The 11,435-nt window shown below is 37.0% G+C and overlaps 1 long non-coding RNA gene across 3 annotated transcripts in view; it reads left to right on the top strand.

The window, feature by feature from the left end:
- LOC102239002 overlaps positions 1-11,435 on the top strand; it is a 90,285-nt gene that overhangs the window by 34,473 nt on the left and 44,377 nt on the right. For all 3 annotated transcript variants that reach the window (XR_001363167.1, XR_313888.2, XR_001363166.1), the window contains one exon: positions 9,543-9,679. This is a non-coding gene — a long non-coding RNA (uncharacterized LOC102239002). The remainder of the gene's footprint in view (positions 1-9,542; positions 9,680-11,435) is intronic.

Here is an 11,435-nt window from a genome sequence, read left to right as displayed (position 1 = left end):
CAGAAGTCGGTATTTTGTGGAAGAGCTGGTATTTTGTGGAAGAGCCACACTCAAGGGGCCAAAGAGCCGCATGTGGCTCGTGAGCCGCAGTTTGCCGACCACGGCGGACAGTGCTCCATGTTAATGACAGTGGCACCAAGTACAAATTCATTGAAATGACGCAGAAGTAAGAAAAATTATGGTCTGCCCATATGAATTTCAGAAACTTTTACTTTTTTAGTAGACTACAGCTTGTAGAGGAACATGCAAATCACATAGAAACCATGCAAATAGATTTGCTTTCTTGTTTGTCATTTCACAAACCTGAATGATGCCTCTAGTGAAATTCAAAGGAGACTGTTCTGAATCATAGATCCCAAAAGCCAAGGAGTCATAAGCTACTGGGAAATTAAGTTCCATAGTACCTACTTTTTAGTCTCTAAGGCCAAGTTATAGGCATGTTCATTACATCTCTATTACAGAGGAAACAGTCTTGGGCATTCCACTTCATTCCCTTATGTCATTCTTACAGTGGAAAGTTGAAATCATGAGCTTTAGAAAATGTAGTTTCCTTTGAGTTTAGCCTTTTCTGAAAGGAAGGCTGGATGAATAAAAATTTGCTCTGCCTTTTTACTCTGTCAACTCCAGAGTTATTTTTCTTCTTGGTGTGGGAACCATTCATGAAGTCCCAGTTGCTCCTAATGCTTGTATGCGCCATCTCCACGTGAATTATTCATTTTGCTGCCTTTGTTATAATAGCCACAGTGTTCAGTCTGTAAGACTGTCCTGTGATATATCCTTCTTTTGCTAAAAGGCTACATATCATCAGCCTCATTTGATTTAGAAGCCAATTCAGCATACCACACATACCTTCGAGACGAATGTCAGGATCCTTCCTGCTATGAAAATGTCATGCATGCTTAACATGACAGTCTGTCACAAGTGATGGCTGATAGTTTCAAGTGCTTTATAATTACTGTTCTTGAATCTTCAAAGCAATTTAATTTGAGGATTTTCACTTTCAATAAGAAAAAACCCCTCAAATATTTGTTTTGGTTTTTAATTTCAAAACGTTGAATTGGAGATTTAGAGTATCCAAAATGTAGAAGGAAGGTAATGTGTTTAATTGTGGTGAACACATAACATAAAACTTACCATTTTAACCATTTTAAGTGTATAGTACAGTTGTGTTAACTGTATTCACATTGTTGTGCAACAGATCTCTAGAACTTTTCCATCTTGCAAAACAAAATCTATACTAGTTATCTTACAATATATCCCCTTTTCCCTTCCCCCTTCCCCAGCCACTGGCAAACACCATTCTACTTTCTCTTTCTAAGAGTTTGACTGCTTTATATAACTTTTATAAATGGAATCATGCAGTATTTGTCTTTTTGTGACTGGATTATTTAATTTAGCATATGCCCTCAAGGTTCATCCATGTGACAGGATTTCTTTTTTTAAGGATGAATAATACTCCATTGTATGTATATACCACATTTTCTTTACTCATTCATCTGTGAAGGTAGTGTCTTTTTGTAAAGTGCTCTTAGGAAAGCTTTTCTCCTAAGTGTGTGTACTTCACTAGAATGTCTAGAGGGAAGAGATAGGGGAAAAGGGGCAGAGAGTGGAAAGGGAGTTATTATAGCATGAAAGGATGGATGACCTATGAGATCTATAGGGACAGAGTAGTACAGTGGTTCTCAACCTGTGGGTCGCGACCCCTTTAGGGGTCGAACGACCCTTTCACAGGGGTCACCTAAGACCATCGGAAAACACATATATAATTACATATTGTTTTTGTGATGAATCACAATGCTTTAATGATGTTCAATTTGTAACAATGAAATTGGGGGTCACCACAACATGAGGAACTGTATTAAATAGGGTCGCAGCATTAGGAAGGTTGAGAACCACTGGAGTAGTAGGTTTTCTCATTGGGCTCTGGATTTTTCTCACAGATCAGCTTCTATGTGAATTCCAGCCCCAACTCAGAATTGAAGCAGCTCTGGCTAAAGCAAAAACACTAGCAATATGCTCTGTGGTCTAGATTTAGTTTAAATGTTGTCAGAGAACCAGCAGACAAAGGTTAACTTGAAAGAACACGTGGTCACGTGGTTTGGGAGACTGAATTATGCAGAATCACTTTCACTTATTTTTGTACTTGCCTCTTGTTATGAGCAAGATTATGAAGGGATGGGGAAGCCTGATATGGAATAGTGGCTGGGGTCCCTGTCCTGATAGATGCTGCCATGTCAGCAGTTTCCTGTCTCGGCAGGTATGAGCAGTAAGAATGAGCCTTTCTCCTCCCCTGTCTCTCATTATTCTTGGATAAGCGTGAAGAAAAACAGGGGGTGGGAGCCCCTCTTTTTTTTTTCTTTTCTACTGCAGGTTGTTGGACTGCACACAGAGAAAAGCTTAGGGAAATGCCCAGAGGCTTACAGAGAAACCGAAAGTGTCTGGAGCAATGCTGTGTGCTGATAATGGCTCCCTGGAGATCATCGACCCTGGGGCACTTCAGTGATGGAGTTGGAAGGGTGAACAGAGTGGGCTCAGGAGCAGGTGCCTAGTTCCGCAGCAGTGAGGACGGGTACCACCCTGCCTCCTGAGACAGAATGCTGGGGAGGAGGTGCCCGTTCAGGCCCTGCCAAGGGGCAGGGTGCTCAGCTGATTCTCAGGTGTGAGTCAGGGGAGGGCCCTGACCCAAACTGTTCCCCAGGGTGAGGGATCTGCTTTAGGAGGCAGATGATAGCCAAAGACTTTCTGCTTTGTGGATGCCAATTTGGAGGCAAGAATAAATATTTTAAAATATTTTTAGCAAGGGGTGTGTGTGTGTGTGGCTTTAAAAATAAGTTTACACTGTTGATTTTGTCCCCTAACATTTTTTATAAAAATCTCCAAGTCTACAGGAAAGTTGAATTTTTTAGTGAGCACATATGCTTAACGAGATTACTAGCATTTTAAGATATTTGCTTTATCAAATCTCTAACCATCTAGGTGCTCATCTCGCCATCCATGAACCCATCTTTTTTGATGTGTTTTTACAAACACTCCTGAATGCTTCTGCATTATAAGTTGAGTATTTGGTTTTCAATTTTTTTGAGGTAAAATTTACATGCAATTAAATCTTTTAAAATGTAAATGCACAAATCCTCGGTGTAGAGTGCTGTATGTTCTATCATTTTGTCAGCTTTTACAAAACCATTTTTTTTCTTTTTCACAAAACCAAGCTTCTGGTTAGTCACAGAATTTTTAGAAATTATAGAAGGAATTCAGTATAGCAATTCTACAAAGTCCTGATAGACCAGCGGTTCTCAACCTGTGGGTCATGACACCTTTGGCGGTCAAACGACCCTTTCACAGGGGTCGCCTAAGAACCATCCTGCATATCAGATATTTACATGACGATTCATAACAGTAGCAACATGACGGTGATGAAGTAGCAACGAAAATAATTTTATGGTTGGCTCACAACATGAGGAACTGTATTTAAAGGGCCAGAAGGTTGAGAACCATAGTGATAGACAATTCCATGGCAATCCATGATGGCGTGTGTCCATGTGGAATTAAAGGTCCTTATGAAGTGGCAGATTACTTTAGCGTTATGAAGGGTACATTTGTCATGCTCATTAGAAAAATGAAGAGATGTAGGTGTTGATTTCTGTTTATCACTGTTTTACTGGGGAATCTTCACTTCCATTATTTGTTTTAGTTGTTTGTACACCACTGCTCTGCCAAGCTGCTTGAAACCCCAAACTCAGGTAGGACAAGAATATGCTCTGGGCCTGTGTGATGTCTTGCTTTTAAAAGGAGGGGAGAAGAGAGATTTGTTTTTTCAAATATTTGCTTCTGTGCCCCCAAATGCCAGGTGCTGTGGGTAAAACAGAGAACGTCAAAGATAGAATCTCTAGAAGGAGTGTACTGTTTACTTGGGAAAAGATATGAGTATGAGATAGGTCATGAAGTGTTAAGATAGTGTAATATGAGTTCAGAGGGGAGGCAGTGGCTGACAGCTCCAGTGGTTAGAAAAGGTTTCTGGAGGAGCATGAGGTGGTTGGTTGGGTGTGTATGGAGAGAGGGAGAGAGGAGGGCTTTCAAGGTCCCTGTGGATTGTTCTCAGCAGAGATGCTTTTTCCTTCGATCCAGCATGAATGGATGGCAGATTTCAGGAAGACTTGGCAGATAAGATTGAAAAGATAAATTGGGTCAATTATATCAGGCCTTCATTGACAGACAATTTAAAAAGGCTAGTACAGTCTGTCGTTTTCTCGGTTATTTTGCATTCCTCACGCGTGATTAAAAGAAATCATACTATACTAGTAGTGCCTTTATGTCAAAAGAAAGAATGGCACTCATTTATTGATTTGTTGAAATAAAAGAATTTGTGTGAACTGTTTTCTAAATAGATTTGTGAGAAATGATGATCAAAGAACATATGTGGAATAAATTTTTAATCTGAAGGTTTAAACACAAATATCACCTTTTCACGAGAAGCCATGACCATGATGAATTGCACTCATTTTATTAATGGGATATGGTTACTGTTTAAACCATAAACAAGCAAAAAGGCCAAACAGCATTTCTTGTGTATAGTTACTCATATTCTTAAGTGTTGCAAAATACCAAAGGGGGGGGAAACAGAAAGGGAGGTGGGGAGTTGGTGGTTTTAAAAATATAGTGAGTAATTGACTTATGCTAATACCAGTGTACTCATAAATGAGTAACAATAGTGAATTTAGAAGGGCTATAAGTAGAAGAGAGGCTATTTAAAGGCTGTATAATACTAAAGGCAGCTGAATTGGTCACAAGTAAGGATTCTCTCTGGGAAATCTGGAAGTAGTTCAGTTCACCCCCACAAAGTTCTGTTTCTCCTTTATCTAAAGGAGTCATCTTGGGGAAGTTAAGAATTCTTTCAAGTATGGCTTCTTTTCCACTTGTTTCCTGGGGGGAATTCATGGCAGATAAACTTGTGTGTGGTTTTGCATTGAAGAAGTGCCAGTGGTAAGCAAGAAAAATCAATTGATTTTTTTAAAAGGTCGGTGGTGATGTTTATGAACTGGAAACACAAAAGGTTTGTTTGAATTTATTTTCTTAGCCTTTGTTTCTAAAAATGGTATAAAAGTATAAGAACTGACCAACCATCCTTTTCATAAACATAGATGCTATCTTCTTTTTAAACAAAAGATTATAGCATATAAATAAAGCAAAATAAAACTGACCAAAATGTGAAGACAGGAAAGTCTGTTGTGGATTTTCAATTATGAGCGTTTAATCAGAAAATTTGTTTTCATTCATGTTGAAAATATTTTAAATGTTATGTATTTTCCTTGGAATTCCTTTTCTCTAATATCAGTTTACCCTGGGCCAGATAAAGGGATTTTATGTCGTTTTCTATCATAGTATCTGTCTTATTTTTGTGGATATTAATTATTGTCTGGTCTCTTATCCTCATTAGAATTACACTCCGTAAGGACAATGGCACCATGTTGTGGGTTATTATTGTAACACCAGCACCAACCTAACCCAGTGATCAGACACTTATTATTTGATCAAAGAAATAAGATCATAAACCATACATTAAAGCTGGATTTATCCAGATATGTCTTGGGGATTTTGATGTCATTAGCTAAACATATGACATGACTGAGTAATTTTTAGCCAATATCTTTAAATGAGCTTATTTTTCCATTGGTTTTGTTGTTGTTGTTTTGTTTTGTTTTTGTTTTGTTTTCTCTTGTTACTTGAGATTTCCAGGGACTTGGGTCACTTTTTTTAAAAAAATTTTATTTATTTTTCCATTGATTTTTAGAGAGAACGGAAAGGAAAGGGAGAGACACAGAGAGAGAAACATCGATGTGAGAGAGACACATCGATTGGTTGCCTCCCACACATGCCAAGCCTGCAACCAAGGTACATGCCCTTGCCGTTGATCAGAATCGAACCCAGGACCCTTCAGTCCATAGGCCAAGACTCTATCCACTGAGCCAAACCAGTTAGGGCTCACTCTTAAATATATATTTTATATGTAAAATGTATATGGAATATAATATATTCCACATGTATGGAAGATAATCTCAAGTTCTACTCATTTGGGTAAAGCTTTAGATAAAAAATTTAGTATCTCAAAGTGTATGAATTTGAATGGCATGAAGAGGAGAGACCAATATCATATTTTCTTGGTGAAGGCATTCTCTAAAGGTCTTTGAACAACTAATTGAATGGAATATTTGTTAAATAAATTTGAGGTCATAGGCAAGTTGATGAACAGTTTTGATTTTTTTTAAAAAGAAACCTAATGGTTTAGAAATAGCAAATTGAAATTCTCATTAAAGCATATATTTCCCTCAGTTTAATTCAACATGAAAAAGTATATCTTTGCATTTTAAAGTTGGAGATAATATAAGTAATTATGTCTTAACTTTAACAGCCTGTTCCCTCAAAACTGGTGATAAATTTAGATGAAGTTTAGAGCACCAGAAAAACCATACTGTAGAGCTTTGTGTTGTATTTAAGGAAAATTTCTTCTAAAAAAATTGCTTTCACAATTGGAGAAAATTGTATTTAAAAGGAAATCATTTTTAAGACCCAATTTGGTTATTATAATCTATCCTTTATAGGTTTTGTTGGTAAATGAGAAATAAATGCAGAGAGAGATTTATATGGATATTTGATTTAAGAATTGCCTCAGGACTTTTGCAGGGTACTTTAGTCCAAGTTGAGGGTATCCCTGTTTCTATGTCTTCTGGTTTTGGCTATGGCCAGGTGTTACAAGTATTTTCTCTCTCATTTAGAATCATTGTTTCCAATTCTTTCTGAAGTATACTAAGTGCCTACTCTGTAAAATTCAGAAAGTGAATGTTTTCTTGTCTTATATAAGTTTAGAACTTGGGAATAAGTTAGTAAATGGCATGACTCTATTTTCATTTTGACATATAAGCAACCCCAAACAGGTTTAATCCTCTTTTTAAAAAAGTCACATTAGCAATGTTTGAAATATCTTTGCTAAAATGAAACTTCAGGATGGTATGAAACTCATTGTCTTGGGTTTCTTAGTGCTTCTTAACAGAGAGCTGTGGCAAGTTGAGGAGCATAGATGACAGGAATGTTTTACAAGGAGGTTATTGATGGGCAGGAAATGTTACAGATAAATAAGTTTGGAGCGCAGAAACCAGCCTGTACTGGAACTGGTAAACATATATATTTGGCTTTAACTTTCAAATGAACTTAGGTTTTTAGCTTAGACATAAAAAAGGAATCTAGAAGTTATTGAATAGCTAACCCTTCCATTGAGCAGTAAAGGTCAATGAGGTGTTGAGTATTGAGAGTCATGGAAACAAAGCTGGGAAAACATTTTTCGCTCCTTGCTCTGAATCTAATGCAGTTTTCAAGTGTGCAGGAGGATGGGAAGTTTTTAATGTTGGTCACCACTAAAGAGAATGGGTTGCCTCAGATGTAGAGATCATGTGGCACAAAGTAAGGGCTCAATAAGTGGGTTGAATGACAGAATTTCTAAATGTTATCTTAAATTTCTGGAAAGATAATGAAGCTTAAATCCTGGAAGAAGACATTCAAGAAAATAAAGCAAACATTGTTTTACGCAATGAGTTAAATCGTAGAATCTATTGCAGCTATGAAATAAGCTCAAGAAGAATTTACATCATGTGATGATGACAGACATGTGAAAAGAGGTGTCCGAAGAAAATAGGGTGCCATCTAGTGGAATCATTTCACATGCATTGTATTAAACTATTTTAGGTTTAGGTTCTTAATAAAACATCTAACAATTGATTTTCTTTCTCAAAGAGTGTTTTTTAACTTATTTATTTGGAACTAATTTTATATTTGCAGAAAAGTTGCAAAAATGGTACACAGAGTTCCCATGTACCCATTACTCAGCTTCCTCAATCTTGTATTAACAGTGGTACACTTATCAAGACCAGAAAATGAACAGTGGTACAAAACCACTAAGTTCTGGACTTTATTCGGATTTCACCAGTTTTTCCACTGAAGTTCTTTTTCATTTCCAGGATTCTATTCAGGATCTCACGGTGCTTTTAGTCATCATGTCTCTTTTGGTCTCCAATCTGAGACAATTCCCCAATTCAAGAGTGTTTATTAAAAATATTTCTCTAAGGATTGTGTCTGTTGTAAAATACATTTGATAATATAGGAGACTTAGAAAATTAAAAGGTGGTTTTAAAATGAGAATTTTTTATCTAGAAATATTTATCCTGCTTATACATTTTATTTCCCCAAAAATCTTTTAAAATAGCTTTTTTATATTTGTAAAGTGCTTTATAAGTTTTACTTGTTCTGAAAAGTAGTGAGAGAATTGACAATTTTCTCATTTTGCTTAAAAGGAAATTGAGCCTTAGGGAAGTTATATATTTTGCCTGAACTTGAGCCGCAGTTTCATGCATACTGGCAGGTAGGAAAGGGTCGATAAATTATACAGCAATTGAAAATTAAACCTCATTTTGCCAACATTTTTTTATTATGACAGTAACCAAAATTTTGAAACAAAAGACAAATCTTCTAAAATTATATCAAATTTTTTATTCTCTAAAAGTTGATCCCTTAAATGCTTTCAAATGCTCTCAAATTGTCACATTTGAACACCATATATATTTATCTAGTTTTTTTGAAGTAATAGTTTGACCTTCTATTCCAAGAGTTCAAGACTGACTTTTTGCTGCTTTGTATATTGAAAGAAATATTTCTATTACAAGTTGTTTTTAAAAATAAAAGTGACTTTTGGTCCTTAAACAGCATCATTTTTTGCCCCAATTAATGTAATGGTTTGAAGGGTACTGGTTCAATTTAGAAGATGCTGTATATGAAAATGAGAATAACAAATGGGAGAGGCACAATCTGATGCTGATTTTATTGGTTTGTGGCTTCATTACCTAGAATATTGCCTTTTACACTGTGTAGGTTTATCCCCTGAATATAATGAGCACAGTGTACCTGAAAGCAGCAGAAAGGCCTGGAATTTCCACAGAGGGTATAATGTTTTCCTTTAGTGCTGCTCCACACCCATCTTTCCCAAATCAACTCCAATGTGGTGATGTTATATGAAATGAACCAGCCTTCTGGACATCTTCCACTCCTAGCTATGGGCTAAGCAAGGGTGTTTTAGCATGCAGTGCTGGGGCCTGGGTAAGCTATTGACTCAATACTGTGATCATCTTATGTGATTCTAGCAACCACATACTTAGGAAGAGGGTTCCCAGCCTGTCAGTAGATTTATGCTATCTTAAGGCAGGCCGTGGCTAATTGAGAAAGGTTTGTGGCATCTGAGAGATGGAGTTTCAGGAATGTGATTAAAAGAAAAGGAGGGGGAAATGTGATTTGTACTGTTTGGGGGTGAAAAGGGTATCTGGGTAATTTTCCTTTAAGTCTGCAGTAAGTCATTGTGTTATTTTTAAACCTTTTCAGGTAACACATATAAAAAGAGAATGCATATTTGTTAATAAAACACCTGGCCTAACAATGATTTCTGTTTTCAGAAGTGAAGCATAGTGTTTTCACTAGATCCATCCCTTTCTTATTTTTCTTAACAGATGGAGAAACTGAGTCCTGAAAGGTTGCAACATCCTTGAAGAACTAAAGTAGCATATGGCTTATTCAGGAGGTAAAGATGAGAACGGCTTCTACTTAGTTGGTGCCCTGTTGAAGAGAAATGCTTTTGCTCAGCTCGGTGAGTATTGACCTACAGATTACATCACTTAAGATTTTTTTAAAAAAGTTAAACTTACATAGAAAAAAAAATACATGTGTTGCTTTTAAAATGGAGGCTTTCAACAGCATTTAGATCTATCCATATGTTATGGTTTAAATCAAATTAACCAGCCAATTTCAGATCTGTTTTTTTGGAAAGCTTAGGTATATATTCACTTGAAGTTTCTGTCATATCACAGCTTGTAAAAGTTACTTCCAAATGGTCTTTCATTTACTGGTTAAATTAAGGATGTTTCTCTGAGGAAGAGGTCATGTGCTCCTAATTGGCACTGCCATTCTTCCCTGTATACTCTGTGCTGTTCCTGCCTTTCACTCGCCTCTGAAACATCGCGCTCCCTGTGTTCTGAGTGCTTCCTTTTTGGTGCCTCTCTGTCCCCAAGTACCTGGCCTCCTGGAGGACACAGGGCCCAGCAACTCAAGGTTAGGTAGAGGACCCTACCAGACAGCTCTGTCTGCCCACCCACCAATGAACAGTCACAGTGAACAGGTCCTCTTTCTGGAAAGCTCTCCTAGGGTTCCAATCTGCAGCCAAAGTAGAGAATTCTCGCTGCAATGAGTGGAGGACTGGTTTCTTGGGGAAGAAACTTAGGAAGTGACATGGATGACATAAACCTCTATTCAGAATCCATGTTTGAGGTCTAAGGAGAATATGAGAGGTTTTCTCATACTCTCTCACGGGTCTTCATTTGGGGACAGTATGACCACATTTAATCCTTACCACCACACTGAGGAAGAGATTATTTGCCTTGTCTTAGATATGAGGCTATAGATACTTAAGACAGGCAATCAAGTCATTTGCCCAAGATCACATACCTAGTAGACAATAAAGGCTGTGCATTAATCTCACTTATCTGATTTCACCAAACCATACCAAGAGAAAAATTTTAAAAATGGATGTTTGATATGTCCTTTCTTACTTGCATATCAATATAAATAACAACATACTGATTTTCAGGGCATGTATTTTTAGACTTGAAGAATTTTTGTCTTAATAGTGAGATTGAGTATTTATTCATAAAAACATTTTTTGAGGATCCACTATCTGCCAGACTCTGTACTGTGTGCTCTGGATGCAGCAGTGATAATATATAAAAACAAGTATTATTTTTATCAAGTCCTGAGATAGAATTAGAAGCTTTATCTGTGTATCTGCATATTTCATTTTGTCCCTTCTTCACTATGAAGACATTGAAACAGAGAACCCAAGATTAATCATGCCATCTTCCCATTGACTCACAGAATTACTGAACTAACAGGGTACTTCTGAGGTTACTTAGGGTCTGGGGAAATGTGAACTAATCCATTCTATTATTAACAAATTTCAAGAAGGGAGATTTCCGTAGGCCTTTGTGGTAGCTGCTGCTTTCGATTGTTAGAGCCTGTTGTGACGATGATAAATTACTTCTGTCCCATAAGGGTTGGCTGGTATAAATGTCAGTTTTAAGCTGAATACATAAAACATTTTTAAAAATCTTTAGTTTTTGAAATGATAAGCAGGGGGCCCTGGCAGGCGGTCAGACACCAGTTTGGTACTTGTGTGTCCTGAATCCTAAGCACGGTGGTGACAATCTCTGACAGTTACTTCTGTTTTTCTGTTGCAAACTATTTGTTCAGTTAACTCACTTTGCAATGTAGTTTAGAAGCTTCTAGAACATCTCTTCTAGTAGTTATCTCAGCCTCCTTCTAAATGACTTTACTTTTTTTTCTTCCAAAAG

Source organism: Myotis brandtii, unplaced genomic scaffold (assembly GCF_000412655.1).
Source record: "Myotis brandtii unplaced genomic scaffold, ASM41265v1 scaffold349, whole genome shotgun sequence".
NCBI lineage: Eukaryota > Metazoa > Chordata > Mammalia > Chiroptera > Vespertilionidae > Myotis > Myotis brandtii.
Note: the sequence above shows the minus strand (reverse complement) of the source record. Positions and strands in the feature narration are given on the sequence as shown.